Source organism: Galeopterus variegatus, unplaced genomic scaffold (genome assembly GCF_000696425.1).
Source record: "Galeopterus variegatus unplaced genomic scaffold, G_variegatus-3.0.2 Scaffold1996, whole genome shotgun sequence".
Lineage (NCBI taxonomy): Eukaryota > Metazoa > Chordata > Mammalia > Dermoptera > Cynocephalidae > Galeopterus > Galeopterus variegatus.
The window spans coordinates 277,004-292,040 of record NW_007728107.1 but is presented as its reverse complement, the minus strand read 5'-3'; positions in this window follow the sequence as shown (position 1 = coordinate 292,040).

Below are 15,037 nucleotides of genomic sequence, written 5' to 3'. Positions count from 1 at the left end.
TTTTTTTTTTTTTTTTTTTTTTTTTTTGTCTTTTTCCGTGTCCGGCAACGGATCGCAACCCTCAGTGTCGCCCCCGTCACAGACCAGGACCGGCAACGGGATCGCAGCCCTCGGTGTTGCTCCCACGCCTCGCTCAGCCAGTGAGCGGGAACCGGTCTGTATGTGGGATCCGAACCCTCGGCGGGAGCGCCGCCACGCTTCCCAAGCGGCGCACTATAGCAGTGCGCCACCAGGCCGGCCCCTATCCTTGAAGTTTTGATAAAACTTTCCTCTAAAAATCACCTTTGTCTGGTTCATTGTGTTGGAAAGGGTAGAGCATTCAGTAACTTCACATTTTTCTGTAGTCATTAGAAAACTCTGGTGTTCTGTCTCATCTTCAGTCAATATTTGTAATTTCAGTGGGACAGGATAGTTGTAAGCATATATAACAAAAGAAAGGTTAGTAGCCAAAATATATAAAGAATGCTTCCAATAGTTACTTTGCTTAATCTAATTTTATTAGTTTGTTCTAACCCTTCTTATCTTTTTTCAAATCTTGATGAGAGATTGGAAGGAATTTTACCAAATTCACAATTACAATTTTTCTTGGGGGACAAAGGAAAGGGGTAGAGGAGATGTGCATCCTACAGATTTAACATATAGTGGTTTCTTTGGTCTTTATTCATAAATATTTCATAATCTCAACTTTGTTTTTCCTATTTAACTTGAATTACTTAGTAGAGGTTTCTTTTAAAAAAATTATTTATAGTTTCTAAGTGCATAGCTCCTTTTTTGGCTATTCTTTTGATGTTAATGTCTAATTTCATTGCATATTGTGAAGTAGTGGGCCTTTATGATATTGACCTTTTGGAACTTACTGAGATTTTCTTCAAGCAGTAATGCGTGGTTTGTTTTAGCACTGAAAAGAGTAAGTAGTCTCTATTCGTTAAATTCAGTACATACAGGTTCCTTAAGTCAAAGAATTAAGTCCAGATCCTCTATATTCTAATGTATTTTAGGTCATTCAACCTGTCAGTATATGAGCAAGGGTGTAAATTACCTACTAGAATTCACTCATTAGTTCAAAAAATATTTATCAAGGACCTACTATGTGCTAGGCTCTGTTTTATATGCTGGGGATATAGCAGTTAATGAAACAAAGGCCGTGTTCTCATGGAACTTAACCTTCTGGTTGGAGGAGACAGAAAATCAGTGAACAAAAATATCTATAATGCTTCAGGTGGTAAGAAGTGGTAAGAAGAGAAACAGAACAGAAAAAAGACTAGAGAATGACAGCGATGGTGATGTGGGGGATGGATGCTCTCTTAGGTAGGGTGGGAGCAGCTTCTTTAATAAGGAAACATTTGAGCAGGATGGTCAAGAAAGATGGGAATCCAGTACAAATAGCTGGGACTTAGGGCTCCAGAAAGGGTCCAAGACCTAATTATGTCAAATACCAATAGATGTTCCATGTAAGTGCTTTTACCTCATCTGTTCGTGCAGAGCCTTGAACCTGCTCTCAGGGGCCTTGCACTTGAGCAGAGACCTGAATGAAGGGAGGGGGCAAGGCATGTGATTAAACGGAGGAAATATGTTCCCAGCAAAGGCTGAGGTGAGAGTGTGCTTGTGAAATGGCCCAGTGAGCAGAGGGAGCTGCAGGAGCCGTGGTCAGGGAGAGGTAGTTCAAAAGTCCCTGAAGGTCAAAGCAAGGTTAGAGTAAGCTTTGGATTTGTGCATTTGCCGACTGTTTCCCTTATATCAGTCAGTTTTTACTTTATTTAGTTCAATACTCAGTACTCTTAAAAAATATTTTTGATCTCTGCATACAGATTCGAGACTGATATAGATTGTAGATCATACTTTTATAAATATAAAATACACTTTGTCTCATGTTTTTTGACTCAAATTTAATTTTGTCTGATATTACTATTGCTTACGTTTTGATAGAATTTTTACGGTATATCTTTGACAATTCATTTGTTGTGGATATTTATGACATTTCACCCCTTAAGATATCAAAAAGCCCAGTATATTTTTCTGTTTTAATTGAGGAATTTAAGCTCTTCACTTTATTATGATTACTGATACATTTTGACTTTTGTTGGTGTCTTGTTTTGTGTTTTCTATTTACTATAATACCTTGTTTCTTCTTATTTTTTCTTTCCCTTTCCTGTCGTTTCCTGCATTTATGAGGTTACTTTTGTTTTCTTTTTTCCTTTTGGTGCTTTGGAAATTTTACATTCTAGTTCTAGATTCTGGAACAGCACTTTCTGATAGAACTTTCTGTAATTATGAAAATGTTCAATATCTGCACCATCCAATTTGTTAGCCAGTAACCATGTGTGCCAGTTGAGCACTTGAAAGGTGGCTAGTGTGACTAAACAACTGAATTTTTAATTTTATTTCATTTCAGTAGATGTAAATTTAAAAAACTACATGTGGCTAGTGGCTACCATATTGGGCAGCATGGTTCTGAAGATCACACTTAAAATGTTAATGCAGCAGGTTTAAACATCTTTTAGAAGGACTGAGTACTATCTATAAACTCCCCACTCCAAACAAGACAGAGCCTTTAGTTTGCTTTCATTTTCCTCCCTCTCCCCCTCCATCTTCTACTCCTTTCATCTTTTATTGAAATCAGCTAGAAGATTTGTTTCAGATAGTTATTGATTTTCCTAGTATACTTTTAATTTTTAACTAATCCACTCTTAACAGTTGCATTGCTTCTCAGCCACATTATTGTCAATTACTTAGAATTAACCTTAAGGGTTACTGACTTCTTTAATCTGTGCTGTTTCTTAGATTCAATGCTACATTCTTTGCTAGGGGCTGGCCACTTAGCTCAGATGGTTGGAGTGTAACCTCATAACACCAAGGCCACAGATTAGGATCTCATACCAGCCAGCTGCCAAAAAAAGAAAAAATACGCTCTTTCCTAATTATTTTTGGTTTTACAGATGTACATACTTGAGTAATATCTTTTTTCCAGAAAATATAGACAGCTTGCAAATTTTCTGAGCCCTTAAATGTCTAATTTAAAACAATTTTTAAAAATTTTACCCTTATACTTGACTGATAGTTTTAGCAGATATTCAATTTCTGGCCCCAAATTATTTTCAGAACTTTGAAAATATTACTTCATTGTTTTTGGTATCCAGTGTTGAGCATGAGAAGTCTGACCTCAATGTGAATTTCATTTCTTTGTAGCTAAGTTAATTATTTGTTCCTTGAAGTTGTTAATATTTTCTCTTTATTTTTAGCTGTAGAAATTTAATAAATATTTGACCTAGTATGTCTTTTTAATATTATTTATGCTTACCATGAAAGGTAGGTCCCTTTAATCCAACAATGTGATTCTTCAGCTCTTTGAAATTTTCTTCCATTTTTATCTTTGATAATTTCTTTTCCTCTGGTCTTTATGTTCTTTCTGTAACTTCTGTTAAATACATATTGTATCTAAATTTATCCTTGATGTCTTTTAACTTTATTTTCATGTATATTTGTCATTTTGCTCTATGTTCTTATATTCCAGAACACTAATTCTGTCTTCAGCCACATTGTTATATTATTCAGCCTTTTTATTGAATTTTCATTGGCAATAATGTTTTTAGTTTTAAATAATTCTTTTTTTCTTTTATTTTTTTCATTTTTTATTCATAGAAACCTGTTCTCATTTTATGGATGCAATATTCTCTTAAATCTCTCTGAGAATTCTAATTAGAATTAATTTTTCATCTGTTTTCTGCACAATCTGTACTTCCTCCTAAGCCAGTTATTCATCATGTTTCTTTTCTTTCATGTTGCCTGTTTTTCTCAACTGTCTATTAATCCTTAGTTACCTAAACATTCAATAAATAATTTTGTTGATTAATATAGTTTTCAAAAGTTTAATTTTCTGGTGTATACCTCTGATCAGAAACATATGGCTCCATGAATAGAAGATATGAGAGGGCAAGTTATTCTAATACAGAAACTTCCTTTGGCATGAATGGGCAGGAAGAAGTCTTGATTGTCAAATTAAGGCAAGATTAACTCAGGAAGTAAACCACTTTTGTATATTCCTCTCCTGATATGAACCACTTCCTCTTTTCCCCTTCATGTCTGTTGTGGACTTCCTAGTTTACATGAGGATTTATGATACCTCTTTCTCTGATCCAAATGCCCATGCTAGGAACTCCTTCCCCAAACTTCACAAGGCAGATCCACATTTTTAAAGAATGAATTTTATGGTGTGTTTGGACCATTTATAGTTAGGGTAATTATTGATTATTTTAGACTTAAGTCTACAATCTTATTGTTTTCTGTTTGTTTCCCATTTCTCTGATTCTTTTATTACCCTTCTGTGGGTTACTTGAACAATGTTTAGAGTTCCATCTTTATTTATAGTATTTTAAAGTATATTGCTTTGTATAGTTTTCTTTGAGGTTGCTGTAGGGATTACAATATACTCATGTAATTTCTCACAGTCTACTAGTATCTACATTTTAACATCTTGAGTAAAGTGTAGAAATCTTATTTCCCTTTAGATCCCTTTAAAGTCCCCACTTTAAAAATATAATTGTGGGGCCGGCCAGTGGTGCACTCGGTACAGTGCGGCGCTTGGGAGCGCGGCGGCGCTCCTGCCGAGGGTTCGGATCCCATATAGAGACCAGTCCGCTCACTGGTTGAGTGTGGTGCGGGCATGACACTGAGGGTTGCGATCCCGTTGCCGGTCACGGTACGGGCGCGACACCGAGGGTTGCGATCCTGTTACCGGTCACGAAAAAAGACAAAAAGAGAAAAAAATAAAAATAAAAATAATAATTGTGGGGCTGGCCAGTTAGCTCACTTGGTTAGAGTGTGGTGATGATAACACCAAGGTCAAGGGTTTGGATCCCTGTACTGGCTAGCCACCAATAAATAAATAAATAAATAAATTAATTAATTAATTAATAATAAAAATATAATTGTGTTAGGTATTTCCTCTACATAAATTGAATACCACATCAAGTGGTATAATTTTTGCTTCAACCGTCAAATATGATTTAAGATTTTCATGAGGATAGTCTCTTTACCCCTGTTTTTACCCAACCCTATGTTCTTTCTTTTCTAAATTTCTGAGCCTTTTTCTGTGCCTTGGTTGAATATCCACGCCCAAAATTAAATCTCCACTGTAACTGTTGAGGGTGGGAAATCCTGTTATGGTGATTGAAAGGTAGGGCCTTGAAGAGGTGATTGAGTTGATGGTTTAATGGTGGTTGTGGACATGGTTCTGAGGGCTTTAAAAAGAGAGTGCATGAGGAGCTTTTTCTCTCTCTCTGCTTCCACCATCTTGCAATGTGATACCCTGTATCATTGAAGCCAACACCAAGGAAGACCCTCACCAAATGTGTTCCCTGAACTTTGGACTTCCCAGCCTCTGAAACTGTAAGCAATACATTTTGTTTTCTTACCCAGTTCCAGGTATTTTGTTATAAGCAACAGAAACAGACATGCATTCTGTTATTATTTACTTCATGTTTAAAGAACTTCCTTTACCCATTCTTTAAGGATAGGTTTGCTAATGACAAATTCTATTAGTTTCCCTTTGTTTGAGGATGATTTTATTTCCCCTTCACTCCTTAAGGATACTTTTTAATAGATGTAGAATTCTTGGTTGACAGTTCTTTTAGCATTTGAGAACTGTTGTACTGTTTTCTTCTGGCTGCAATGGCTTCAGATGAGAAATCTGCTATTATTTGAATTGGCACTCCCCTATAAATAAGGTATTATTTATCTCTAGATGCTTTCAAGATTTGTTTTTGTTTTTAGAAGGTTAATTAAGAAGCCTCTTGATGTGGATTTCTTTGGGTTTATTGTATTTGGGGTTCACTCAGCTTCTTGAATCTATAGGTTTGTGTCTTTTGTCAAATTTGGGAAGTTTCCAGCCATTATTTGTTGGAATGCTTTTTAAGTTCCACTCTCTTTTTCTTCTATTTCTGGTATCTGACAATATGAATATTAGCTATTTTGTTATTGTCCCGTGGTCCCTGAACCTCTGTTCTTTTTATTTCTTTTTTGCAGTCTATTTTCTCTCTATTGTTTAGATTGGGTAAATTCTATTGATCTGTACCCAGCTTCACTGATTCTATCTTCTGTCATCTCCAGTCTACTCCCAAATCCATCCAGCAAGGTTTTTACTTCAGATATTGATACTTTTAGTTCTATAATTTCCATTTGGTTCTTTTTCATAATTTCACGGGGTTTTTTTTGTAAGATTTTCTGTATTATTTTCATTTGTTTCAGGTGCAATTTGAAATTGCACATTGAAGCATTCTTCCTCCTATAATGTAAACCTGAGTTCAGGATTCTTATTCTTAATTTTGTCCAGTAACAGGGTCTCCACATAATGGTTGTACAGTCTGTGCATCTTAGTCTATGTTGTTATAGGCATCGGGAGAAATCACCCTTGGAGACCCACAGAAAAAGGCTCAGAAATTTAGAAAAGGAAAAAAAAACTTTATTGCAGGCTGCCGGGACTGCACCAGCCAATTCAGAGTGCCACTGGAGCCATTTTTACTTTTGGTTTTTAAAGCTGCAAGCACAGCAACTTGGTCACCCAATCACTGCGCTAGGAGTTATTAGCCAATGCAAGCAAGCCAACAGTACATAAGCTAATTTTGTGGTTAGCATGGCTCCTCCAGCCCCTCCCACATTTTCCCGCCTGAGTTTATACAAAATGGAGGGGTTATCTTAAATGGCGTGGGTCCTGCTCTCGGAAAAAGGACATTACTTCATTGTGGATGCACAACCTGTAAAATGTACAATGTACAACCTGCCCAAATGTATGGGGACAGTCCTGCAACATCAATATTTTCCATATAATGTCTTGCAAATGGCTATTTAAGTGAAATGGAAACATAAACTTTATAGGTCTACAAGAGTGAGTTATAAGATATACCACATATACTGATTTCTTGCTCATATCTGAGAAAGATGGCTGCATAAACTAGTTTTTTACTATCAAACTTAAAAAACTAACATTTAACTCCTAAAGGTTGCCTGCAGTGCCTTTCTCTTCTCCATCTGGCTAATTCTTTCTCATCTTTCAAGATTCGATTTTGATGGGCCAGCATTTTGGGGGCCAGCAAGGCAATCAGACACCAGATTGTGAAGTATCTTTTAGGTGATTGTAAGAACTTGGGGTTTTTACTCTGAGAAGCCAGTGGAGGGTTTTGAGCAGGGAGTGACATGATCTGACTTAGTTTTAACAGGATTTGGTTGGTGAGCTGAGAATAGAGGGAAGGGGAGAGGGGCAGAAGCAAGCTGTATTTTCTTTGTTGAACCTCAAGACAACCAGTGAAGCTGTCAGGTCATGTTTTATCATGTTCATTTTGTGGTTAAGACAAGTGAGACTCAAAGCAGTAGGTGATGTGTTCAAGGTCACACAGAGCTGCATCTAGCATCCAGATCTTCAAACTTCTATGAAAGGAGTAGCCAAATTTATAGAATGCAATACCACTTCAGAAAGATTTTAAAAGAGCCCATAAAAGGACAGAGTCCCTGCTAGAATGCTGCTAAGTGTTTCTGAAGATTGCATCAGAAAGAGGAATGAGGGTGGGGGAAGGATACAAAGAAAGAATTGAGAGAAAGGATGCTAACCGTAGGCCTACACTGTCTCCCTTCCACCATGAGATGTCAAATTTCTGTTTGTTACAGAGGAAATGGCACCAGAGTCTTCTCCGGCCCAGTTGACAGAAATGCAGGAGTTAGGGGCTGAAACTAATGAATGAGTGGATCAAGCCTTTGAAGAACCAGAACCAGATCCAGTCCATGTGTGGGGTGGTGGAGGAGGCAAATCAGGGCTTTGAGAGTAGTGATAGAATGTACAAAAAATTTTGTACATTTGACAGCATGAATTAGAACATTGATTTTTCAAAAAGCAGGTCATAAAGAAGAGTAGTTTCTAAAATCATTCCGGTGAGGAGCAACTAGTAAGCTTTTAATTAAAAAGAACAAAATAGAATAGAACAGAAGAGAAAATGTCAGAATACCCCACACATGGTAAGATCAGAATTAATTAATTAAAATTTTGTTTGGTTTTATAAAAACATGTACATACATATTGAGCCACAATGCAAAATGTATGTTTTTAAAAACTTTTGTCATGGGGCCGGCCCCGTGGAGCACTCGGGAGAGTGCAGCACTTGGGTGCACAGCGGTGCTCCCGCCACGGGTTTGGATCCTATATAGGGATGGCCGGTGCTCTCACTGGCTGAGCGCGGTGCGGGCGACACCAGGCCAAGGGTTGCGATCCCCTTACCGGTCACAAAAATGACAAAAAAAAAAAATAAAAATAAAAACTTTTGTCATGGTCCAAAAAAAAAATGTTTGAAAAACACTGGCCTACATGAAGTGTAAGTGAGCAGAAGGATTGCACCTATTTGAATCACCCATGATTTTCTGGAGATGTTTACCTTGGTTATAAACTTTTTTTTCTTTTCTTCTTTTCAGTCTCAGGGTCTGTTATGGGCTGAATTATATCTCCCCCAAATTCATATGCTGAAGCCCTAACCCCCAGTACCCCAGGAATGTGACCATATTTGGAGATAGGGCCTTTAAAGAGGTAATTCAACTGAGGACACTAGGGTGGGACTTAATCCAATCTGTCATATGTCAGAGGAAGTTTGGACACAAAAAGAGACAACAGGGATGCGTGTGCACAGAGGAAAGACCATGTGAGCAGGTGGTAGTCTGAAAGCCAAGGAGAGAGGCGTCAGGAGAAACTAACCTTGCTGACACCTTGATCTTGGACTTCCAGCCACCAGAACTGTGAGAAAATAAATTTCTGTTGTGTAAGCCACCCAGTTTGTGGCACTTTTTTATTGTAGCCCAAGCTAATTAATAAAAGGTAGAGTCTGATAGTCTGTTTCTGAGATTTAAGACAAAAATCCTGAGGTAGCTGAATATCCTGCCACTTTCCAAAAGAGAGTTCCTGCCTTCAATTCATTTGTTCACAGAGGAAAGTGCCAAATGTACCTACATTGGTATAGTTGCTTCATCATTTTAATAAAGGCATGATTTTGGCTCAGTTATTTAACCTCTCCAAGATTAAATTTCCTTGCTTATAAAGTTGGACTAATACCTTTCCCGCAATGTTGATGTGAAGATTAAATGATGTGATTACCTAAAACTCCTAACAGTCAATAAATAATGTATTTTTTTTCTGTTGTCATTGTTTTGATGTTTATTAGTGTTTATGTATTCATTTTGTGCTGTTAGAATTTTTGTCTTTCCTTCAAAGGTATCTTGTCTTCTGGGAGCATCAACCTAAATGGTTAAGGGTTGGAAACTGGGAATGAAAGAAGCTGAAAAGACCAAAAGGATTTGAGCCAGTGTAGAAAGAGTTGGCCAAGAGTGTGAGTGGTTGTCGTATGGTATTGTGACACAACACAAGTGCCAGAGATGAAGAGGTTGATTAGTGAATGAATTATGGATCTAAATAATAGTAATAAAAGCAACAACATAAATAATAGAAGAAAACATGAAGGAATTTCTTTTTTTTAATTTTAAGATAATTGTAGATTCACATGCAGTTTTAAGAAATAATACAGAGAGATCCTAAGTACCCTATACCCAGTTTCATCCAGTGATAACATCTTACAAAACTGTAATACAAATAGTCAAATTCATAGAGATAGAAATAAAGTCACCAGAGGCTGGAGGGAGGGGAGAATGGGGTGTTATTACTTAATGATTATAGAGTTTTTGTTTTGGGTGATGGAAAAGTTTTAGAAGTAGGTAGTGGTGATAGTTACACAGCATTGTGAATATACTTAATGCCACTGAATTGTACACTTAAAAACGGTTGCAATGTTAAGCTTAATGTTATGTATATTTTACTAAAAAAAAAAACTTGTTATGGGTAAATGTGTCTCCCCAAAACTCATATGTTGAAGCTCTGACCCCCAATGGGATGGTATTTGGAGGTGGGAGCCTTTGGGAGGTAATTAGGTTTAGATGAGGTCATGAGGGTGGGGACCCCATGATGGAATTAGTATCCTTATAAAAAGATGAAGAGATACATGAGTTCTTTCTCTCTTTGCCATGCAAGGACACAGTGAGAAGGTGGCAGCAATCTGCAAGCTAGGAAGAGAGCGCTCGCCAAGAACTGAATCTGCCAGCACCTTGATCTTGTACTTACAGTCTTCAGAATTGTGAGAAATAAATGTCTGTCGCTTAAGCCACCCAGTCTATGATATTTTGTAATAGCAGTATGAATGGACTAACACAAACTCATAGTGCAATATCACAACCACGATACTGACATTGATACAGGCATACTTTGAAGATACTGTGGGTTCAGTTCCAGACCACTGCAATAAAGCAAGTCACACAAATTTTTTGGTTTCCCAGTGCGTATCAAAGTTATCTTTATGCTGTACTATAGTCTATCAAGTGTGCAGTATTATTATGTCTAAAAAATGTACATACCTTAAATAAAGAATACTTATTGCTAAAAAATGCTAACAATCCATCTGAGTCTTCAGAGAGTTGTGATCTTTTTGCTGGTGGAGGATCCTGCCTCGATTTTGATGGTTAACTGATCAGGGTGGTGGTTGCTAAAAATTGAGGTGGCTGTGGCAAATTCTTAAAATAAGATAACAATGAAGTTTGCCTCATTGATTAACTCTTCCTTTCATGAAAAATTTCTCTGTAGCATTTGATGATGTTTGATAGCATTTTACCCACAGTAGAAGTTCTTTCAGTACTGGAGTCAATCCTCTCAAACCCTGCCACTGCTGGATCAACTAAGTTTATGTAATACTCTAAATCTTTTGTCATCATTTCAACAATGTTCATGGCATCTTCACCAGGAGTAGATTCCATCTCAAGAAACTACTTTCTTTGTTCATTCATAAGAAGCAACTCCTCATCTGTTAAAGTTTTATCGTGAGATTGCAGCAATTCAGTTATGTGTTTAGGCTCCACTTCTAATTGTCGTTCTCTTGCTGTGTCCACCACATCTGCAGTTACTTCTTCCATTGAAGTCTCAAACCCCTCGAAGTCATCCACGAGGGCTGGAATTAACTTCTCTCAAACTCCTGTTAATGTTGATTTTTTGACCTCCTCCCATGAATCACGAATGCTCTTAATGGCATCTAGAATGGTGAATCTTTTCCAGAAGGTTTTTCAATTTACTTTGCCCAGATCCATCAGAGGAATCAGTATGTATGGTACCTATAGCCTCACAAAATGTATCTCTTAAATAATAAGACTTGAAAGTTGAAATTACTCTGTGATCTGTAGGCTGCAGGATGGATGTTGTTTTAGCAGGTGGGAAAGCAACACTTACATCCTTGTACATCTCCATCAGAGCTCTTGGGTGGCCACATCCAATTTCTTCACATCTGTGCAAGCATTTGGTGTTTTCACAATTTTTTATTATAGCCATTCTGATAATTGTGCACTGATATCTCATTAAACTCACTGGTTTAAATTTGCATTTTCCCAGTGGCTAATGATGTTAAATATATTTCCATGCATTTATTTGTCACTTGTATATCCTCTTTGGTAAAATGTCTGTTTAGGTCTTTTACCTGCTTTCTCATAGATTGTTTGAGGGTTTTTTGTTTGTTTGTTTTTACTGTTGAGTTTTGAGTATTCTTTATATAGTCTAGATACTAGTCCTTTGTCAGGTATGTAGTTTGCAAATATTATCTCCCAGTCTATTGTTTGTTATTTCATGTTCTTAACAAGGCCTTTCATGAGGCAACTTTTAAATTTTGATGAGGTCTGATTTATAAATTTTTCTTTTATGGGTTGTGCTTTTGGGGTAAAGTCTAAGAACTTATCCTAGATCACGAAGATTTTCTCTGATGATTTTTTTCTAAAAGTTTTATATTTATATTTATGTCTATGATCCATTTTGAGTTACTTTTTATATAAGGTATGAGATTTGGGTAAAGGGTTTTTTGTTGGTTTTTTTTGTTTTTTACCTATGGCTATCCAATTGCTCCAGTGCCATTTCTGGAAAAGGCTCTCCTTCCTTCATTGAAGTGCTTTTGCACCTTTGTCAAAATATCAGTTGAGCATATTTGTGTGAGTCTATTTTTGGTTTCTCTACTCTGTTCCATTCATCTATGTGTCTATTCCACCACCCAAACCATACTGTCTTGATTACTGTAGCTGTATTGTAAGACTTTTTAATAAATGTAATTGTATTTTTTTAAATTTACATATTTCATTTTATAATCTCTACAATTACTTGAAACAGCTCTCTAAAGTCTTCCAACAGCATGCAAATATCAAATTAATTTCAACAGAGGAAAGATGAATAAGCTTTTCAAAGGCAAATTAGTTTCTAAGCAAATCAACAAGTCCACTTAATAAAAAAAATAAAGAACAGAAATTAAATATCTAAGTTTAGCAACATAAATTGCATGAAAAAATCAATAAAACAATATAAACACAAGAGCACTTCAAAAAGTTTGAGGAAAAATAGAATTGAAAGATAATGGAAATCTCTCCATGAACTTTTTTTTTGTTTAAATTTTTCCTTTTTTTTCTTTATAAAGACAAAGATCATAGAAAATACATTCTCTGACCACAATAACAGAAGGAAATTTAGAAAATTCACAAATGTGTGGAAATTAAACAACACTCTCCTAAATAAACAATGGGTAAAAAGAAAAATCACAGGGAAATTAGAGAGCACTTTGAAATAAAAATCAAAGCACAAAATATCAAAATTTATAGGATGCAGGGCTCATGTAGGGCTTAGAGGAAAATTTATACTTGTAAACACCAATATTAAAAATAAGAAAAATGTCAACTGAGTAATGCAAACTTCTACCTTAAGAAAATAAAGAGCAAACTAAACCAAAAGCAAATTTAAGAAGGAAATAACAAAGATTACAACAGAAATATACAAAATAGAGAATTAAAAAACAATAGAGAAAATCAACAAAACCAAAAGTTGATTCTTTAAAAAGATCAACAAAATTTGCAAACCTTTCTCTAGACTGACCAAGAAAAAAGAAAGAAGACTGAAATTACTAAAATCAGAAATAAAGCAGGGTCATCATTACATTGTCATTATGTTTTTTTGTGGTGGTAAGATTTAGTTTCTTTCTCTTTCTCATTTGGATTTTTATTCCATCAGTGGGTTTTGCTCTTTCTTGTGTATTTGTGCTAGTGATTATCATTTTTTGGATTCTGGATGCAGGACTTCCTTGAAGATTTCTTGTAGGGCTGGTCATGTGGTGGTGAACTCCTACAGTTTTTGTTTATCTGGAAAATACAGTATTTATCCCTCATTTCTGAAGGATAGCCCTGCTGGGTATAGTATTCTTGGTTGGTAGGTTTTTTCTTTTAGTATTTTGAATATGTCATCCCATTTTCTTCTGGCTCATAGAATTTCTGTTGAAAAGTCTGCTTTTAGTCTGATAAGGGCTCCCTTATAGATGACTTGATGCTTTTCTCTTGCTTCTTTTAAGGTTTTTTCTTTGTCTTTCAGCTTTGCCAGTTTGATTATAATGTGTCTTGGAGAGGATCTTTTTGGGTTGAATCTGGGGATCTTTGAGCCTCCTGGATCTGAAGGTCCATATCTCTCCCTGTACCTGAGAGGTTTTCTGTTATTATTTCACTGAATAGGTTTTCCATTCCTTTTCCTTTCTCCTCCCCTTCTGGAACACCCAAGATTCAAATGTTTGTGCACTTAAGGTTGTCTGCTAGCTCTCTTACATTTTCTTCATTTTAAAAAATGTCTTTTCCGGGGCCGGCCCGGTGGCGCACTGGATAGTACGCCGCTTGGGAAGCGTGGCGGCGCTCCCGCCTGAGGGTTCGGATCCCACATACAGACCGGTTCCCGCTCACTGGCTGAGTGAGGCGCGGGAGCAGCACCGAGGGTTGCGATCCCGTTGCCGGTCCCGGTCTGGTACAGGGGCAACACTGAGGGTTGCGATCCGTTGCCGGACACGGAAAAAGACAAAAAAAAAATGTCTTTTCCTTTTTTTTTTGGTCCCCCTGGGTTATTTCTAAAAGTCTGTCTTCAGGATCAGAAATTCTTTCATCTGCTTGTTCTAGCCTGCTGCTTAAGCTCTTGGTTCTGTTTTTTATTTAGTTGAGTGAATCTTTCAGTTCCATGAGTTCTGCTACATTCTTTTTTAAGGTATTAATCTCTTTGTAAATTTTTTCCTTCATATCCTGGATTTTTTTTTCTTATTTCATCATGTTGTCTAACTAAGTCTTCTTGTATCTCATTGAGTTTCCTTAAGATTGTTGCTCAGAATTCCTTTTCAGTCATTTCAAGGATTTCCTGATCCACAGGGTCTGGTATTTAAGAATTACTGTATTCTTTTGGTGGTGTCATATTTTCTTGGATTTTTGTATTTCTAGTATCTCTACTAGAAATACAAAATTGATGTCTGGTCATCTGGTAAGGCTGTTGCTTCTTCTATTTCTCTGGAGTGGGCTTTGAGGAGAGAGACATCCTATACTTTTTCTGGTCTCTGCTAGTGACTCTCCTGTGTCAATGCAGTTGAGTGTCTGGCCACCTGCACAGTGGCTGTGGCTGCTGCTGTTGTGTTGAGCCACTTTTTCAGCAGCCATTGCTGTGGCAGTGGCTGTGGTGGGGTACCTGCGCAGAAGTGGTGTTTTTGGTGTGCTCTCTTGCCTGCTTTTGGGTAGGGAATACTGCCCTCAGCTCCTTATCTAGGACATCGGGTGAGCTCTCTTGCCTGCTTCCAGGTGGAGTGGGCTGTGGCCCTCAGCACCTTGCCTAGGACCCTGGGCATGCTCTCTTGCCTGCTTCTTGGTAGAGGGGGCTGTAGCCCTCCTGTAGGCCTCAATATCAAGGAGAGTGATTCCTCCTACTTTCTCTTCTTTTTGAATACTTTTTGAGATATTCTAGGGCCTGTGTTTTTCTGAATAGATTTTAGAATAAGCTTGTTTGTGTCTTCAAAAATCTTGTTGACGGGCTGGCCCATGGCTCACTCGGGAGAATGTGGTACTGATAACACCAAGGCCATGGGTTCGGATCCCTGTATAGGGATGGCCGGTTAGCTCACTGAGTGAGCGTGGTGCTGACAGCACCAAG